Here is a 5,788-nt window from a genome sequence, read left to right as displayed (position 1 = left end):
GCAACAGAACTACTTACGTGAATGCGGGGCGTCAAGTACTTGCTTATGTGTATTTAACGCGTTATTGCCTTTTTTATGATAAACATTGCGTGTTACTCTTAGTATAGTTGTACTTGCAATTTGGTGAGTTTTATTGAACAAAGCAATGAAAAATAATGAAAGTATAGCATTTACATACGAAGTCATTTTACCCTACAACCAATAGTAAGCTACACCACATGTTTGCACCCCGTGTGACGTCACACATATCCCGGCATTCAAGACTGACCCGGCAAACCCCGGCAAAGAACATATTTTATGAATGAAAGCTATTAAGAAATAAATCATACGCGGTTAAAGAGTTCATATCATGTAATATTTTGTTAAATAGCTTGTATGTTTCAAATGATTTATTTTCAGCAGCAATCGAACTATTGTATTTGTTTGAGTAAGTTATTTGGATTATAACTATCACAGTGTTTCAACGTTATGCCTATTGTTATTCTGTACTATAGGGTGTAGTTTTTAAAGTCATACACAATATGGCGGCGATTATGCGGAAATGAAATTGAATGTTACTTCGAACACGTTCCTCTACAAAATAACCGACCTGTATTTAGTGTTATTGCTTCAACATCAATCAAAAAAATAATGGCATCAATTTATGCGTCTAAAAATGTTAAATTTAGATGGAAACAATCCAGAAATGAGCTGCCAGGAAGTGATCGATTTCGGACACGAAGGTACATGTACATTAGTCTGAAATAATAGACGTGTTATACGGGATTCTTCCAATCCCTAACGTCTAAACGGGTTTGTGCAAAAAGCGGGAGCAGTGTTTGGAAAATATTGAAATTGTATTAAATGAAGTATTTTATGGTTGAAATAGATAATTAAGGTTTATATTCATATTTTACCATGGAAGTGCAAAGCTATTTTGCAAAAAAGCATTTAATGCATTAAAACACAGTTTTTACCTTTCCATTCAAAGGAAAGTTGACTGACACAGACAACAATTATGCCAAGCGGAACAACTTGACCCAATCGTAATAACTCGGCCACCTCCGACAAGCTTCGAGATAATACAATTGTAACAACTCGGCCATGGCCGAACAATGGGAACACCTAGGCCAGTATCCAACAGGAATTGACTATCTCAAAGCTTACAGAAGATGGCGAGTTGTTACAATTGATGGCCAAAATGTTCCGATTGTTGTAAAATTGTTAACTGCAGCCTTGCAGGTGCCCTTTATGTATATATTGTTATGTTTTGACAGAATGAAATGAAGAAAAAACCATCAAACTCATAATTATTTGCTGGATATTACTTTTTGGTTACGGAATTTATATAAAATAACATTATCTGGTAATATTTCTTGTTTTTTATGAAATGTTATACTTATAGACGCAATATGCTTTAACCCCGGAATCCCGATCGGAATAACTACCCACTTGTCGTACAAAACAATTTGTACGTGAAGGATTTGTTGTGTCAAAAATCGTTAAAAAAATCTGTCAACGTACAATTATTTGGACTAGAAGGTACATCTAGCTGATCCACATCTCTTAGTCTAAATATTTTTACATTGACGGACTCTTTTTACGATTCAAAAAAAATAAAATATACATATATTTACATTATATAAATATGGCAAATCCTTCATTACAACATCTTTATGTTACTTTCAATTCAGAGTTGATTATTCACTAAAATTATTTTGCATTTTTAATTGTTGTTTAACCTTAAACGTCTCAACCATCAAAAAAGAACATATGTGCTTCAATATTCTAAAAAATAGACGTGTTATATGGGATTCTTACAATCCCTACGTCTAATCGGGTTTGTGCAAAACAGGTGGGGGGGGTTGAAAGATATTGAAATCGTAGTTAGATAAGTATTATATGTTTGAAATAGATATTAAAGGTTTATATTCGTATTTTAGTTATAACCATGTAAGTGCAAATATTTTTTTCACAAAACAAGCATTTAATGCATTTAAACACAACCATTTTACCTAGCATAGCAACTGGACCATCTCGGGTTAACTTCGAGATAGACCAGTCACCTTTTGTATGTATAATTTTAACAACTTGACCATGGCCAAAAGGCTCCGATTGTTGTAAATCTATGTACCGCAGCCTTGCAGGTGCTCTTCATGTATAACAGTTTATATCATTATGTTTTGACAGTATGAAATGAAGGAAAACACTCATCAAACTCATAATAATTCGTCGCATTTTATTTTTTGTGTACATAACTCATATTTTAGATAATTATCTGACCGGAATCCCAATCGGAATAGCTACCCACTTTTGGTACAACAAAAAATGTATGTAAAGGATATGCCATTTCAAAATTTGTAAAAAGATCAGTCAAGTTACTATTATTTGGACTAGTGCTTCAAGTTTTTGATTTATTTTCTTTATAATGTATGATGCACCTGTCAATTGTAGAGCCAAGCTGGGAACTGCCTAAAAATCAGTTACCTGGTTAGCTCAGTTTGACAGATCTATATGCAAGTGTTCACATGGTCGTGGGTTCAAGCACCATACCAGTAGCATCTTTTCTCACAGGTTTACTTTAGAACCCATAATCCAGGGGTTGACGATTATAATTTTTTTATTAAATATTACAGGCCATGTTCTTTTGTAAACTTTCAGATTGAGAAGTGCCTGGATACAAGGCTAGTATTGTTAACATCATCCGATACAATCAACTGGAACAAAGCTGAAATGGCTGCCTGCACATCAGACTAGAAGATTATTAGTATTGAGATGGTCAAAATGAAACATGAGCCTACCAAAGCTGACAGATTGCACAAGAAACACATAAATGCAGGTATTTGCTGAGATATTGTAATTATTTTTTGAAACTTCTCATTCATTTAGGAAGTTCAGTTGAAACAGAGTTGGCAAAAAATGAACTAAGGTATATACATTTTGAATTCTAATTTTTAAATGAGAACTTTACTGGCCAGCACAGATTGGTAAAATGCTAGTCGACCAATATAAATGTGCCTGGTTCGAATCAGTAAAGCTGATGAATGTACTGGTTGTGTAGCCAGGATGTGAATAGGTCTTCACTTGGCTGATAATGCATATCACTTTAAATGTTTAAGCTGCACTCTCACAGATTGACTGTTTTACTATGTTCTCTTTTTTTATTTCTTGATCTTGTAATGAATTATTTTATGCGAATTTCTGAACACTGGTCATAACAGACAACTGGAAAAAGTAGATCGCTGCTTTCTTATATTAATTCAGTCAAAAAAGACAAGTGAAAATATTGGAACGCTGATTTCTTATTTTAATACGATCAAAAGATGGTGTTCCATGCCAAAAATCTCATTATTAGTAAAGCGTTAGTAATGCTTTTAACCATAAAACAATTAGTCACAAATGTAAATATAAAAAAAAAACATGATCTTTTGTCAGCAGTCTTATATCATCAGTTTTCATACTGCTTTTCATTAGCTTATTCCAAGCCAAAAAGTAAAAGAAGTTGTCAAAACATTCAATCTGTGACTGAGAGTGCAGCACTCTCACAGATTGAACATTTTGACTACTTTATTTATTTTTTGTCTTGGAATGGGCCAATTTATGTGAAAATGCATGTTAACCATTCATATAAGATTGCTGACAACAAATTAGTCAAAAAATGTTTATATTTAAGTTCAAAATGTTTTATGCATTTTTCTTAAATCGTTAGTAACGCTTTAAGCCATAAAACCTTAGATTTCGACCTGAAATATGGAAGTCTGCAATGTAATATTTTGTCAGTAGTCTTATATCACTGGTTTGCAGATATTTACGCAAAAATAGGTCATTCCAAGACAAAAAATACAAAAGTTGTAAAAACAGTTAATCTGTCAGAGTGCAGCTTTAAATGACTAAATGTTTTGATTTGGCTCAATTCTAACCTAAAATCTTATAGTTTTGTTGCACCTAAATGGTTTGTTTTTAACAACATTACACTTGCATATGTATAAATTTGTTCTTAAATTTGTAATTTAGATTTATTTAGAGAGGATTCATTCTCTGGAAAATAGAAAAGGGCATGTTCCATACTGTTATCATTGCCATGACAGAAACCATATTGAGGAGCTGGTCCACCTGTAGGAAGAATTGCGCTTTTGGTTGGAGCAGCACTATTCCCCAGCCATACACCAGCACTTAGTTTGTCATAGGGAGCATTTCTGAGCAGTTATGGAGACCACTAACTATGCAGGTATGTCATAATCAAAATCTTGGTTTATATATTTTTTTTATAATTTAGCATATGTTGAGAAGAAATTTATTTCTAGATTGAAGGCACACACTATAATTTGATGCCCAAAAATATATTTCTTATTTTAATGCGTTATCATGTCTAACTCATTTGACTTAAATGATTAAAGCAAAAGAAATGCAATTGATTAATCTGCAGATATGCAAATGTAAACTTTTTAACTGGGGAAATTGTTGCCACTTGTCTATTTATTAAAGAACATATTTATAATTAATAATGTTTAATCTGTACACAATCATATGCCTTCTTTGTTTTAACCATCAATGTCAAAGAGTCCAGCATGATAATGGATTAAATTGAAGAAAAAAAATGCATTATTTTATATGAACCCTTTAAAACAAAGACATTTCCTAAATCCAATAAAATATAATTGAATATTGATGCAGAGTTCAGTTAGAATATAATATAACTTTTTTTTTGCAGTTGTTGCAGTGAAACTTGCACCAGTGTGTTTTCTGTGGAAATAAAGAGATAGTGTCCAGCAATGAAGACCCAACTCAAGATCTGACCTTGTAAGGCCAATATGAAATAACTGTGTGGAAAAATGGGAAAAACCTGCAGTCAGGAATGCACAGAAATCATCAAAAGAACAGTGTTAAATTAATCTTGAATAACTTGACATTTATTTTGTTTGACATATTTATTCATGGTGCAGTGAAAACATGTTTTTTTTTTCCTCATGGTTATTTAAATTTAGAATTGATAGGTGGGAACATCATTATGTAGTTTCATGTTCATAGTCAGATCAAAACCCATGTACACATGTATAAATGATCATTCGAAAATATCAAAATGGAACATGTTGTATGTAGTGTAAGTTAATTAACATAATAAACAAAAATATTTAATAAATTTCAATTTATTATGCCCCCTTCAAAGAAGAGGAGTATATTGCTTTGCTGTTGTCTGCTACGTCCGTCTGTCTGACAGTAGACCAAAGCTTTTCCTGATTGATAACTCTACAATTCCTAGACCTATTGTCAAACTTGACATGAAAGTTTGGTTTAACCAGTAGGTGACGCCTTTTGATTTTAGGGGTAATATGGTCAAAGGTCACAGTGACCTTGAACAGGAAGGTGTCAAAGAATGTCTGACTGATAAGTTGACAATGCCTGCACCTATGGCCCTGAAACTCAACATGGAGGCTTAGCCTGACTATTAGATGATCCTATTGATTTAAGGGGTCATTGGGTTAAAAGACAAGGTCACAGTGACCTTGAATGCTTAAAGGTTGTACTAATAATGACTGGACAAAGCCTGCACCCATGGCCCTTCAACAACTTGACTTTGGGGTTTGGCCTGACCAGTAGGTGAGCCCTATTTATTTGTCAAAGAGACATTGAACGCAAAAAGCTTGCCTGTGTGACAACTCGACAAAGTCTGCACCCATGGCCTTCAAACTTGAAATTTAGGTTTGGGGTGACCAGCAGATGACCCCTTTGAATTTGGAGGTCAAGGTCACAACTCCAATATTGGTCATTAAAACTATGTCATTTACTTATTCCCTGCTGCTAAGAGGAT

General features: G+C 33.5%; 1 long non-coding RNA gene across 4 annotated transcripts; it reads left to right on the top strand.

Annotated features, from left to right (window-relative positions):
• Window positions 1–531: 531 nt before the first annotated feature.
• Window positions 532–5,100, top strand: LOC128235321 (uncharacterized). 4 transcript variants are annotated; one of them, XR_008261184.1, is made up of 4 exons: window positions 532–722; window positions 2,641–2,818; window positions 4,068–4,207; window positions 4,691–5,100. It is a non-coding gene; the product is annotated as an uncharacterized LOC128235321 (long non-coding RNA). The 4 variants fall into 4 exon arrangements; XR_008261185.1 differs by having other exon boundaries at window positions 3,994–4,207; XR_008261187.1 differs by having other exon boundaries at window positions 722–792.
• Window positions 5,101–5,788: the final 688 nt, after the last annotated feature.

This window comes from Mya arenaria, chromosome 5 (assembly GCF_026914265.1).
Source record: "Mya arenaria isolate MELC-2E11 chromosome 5, ASM2691426v1".
NCBI classification, from domain to species: Eukaryota; Metazoa; Mollusca; class Bivalvia; order Myida; family Myidae; genus Mya; species Mya arenaria.
This window is presented reverse-complemented; position numbering and strand designations above follow the sequence as displayed.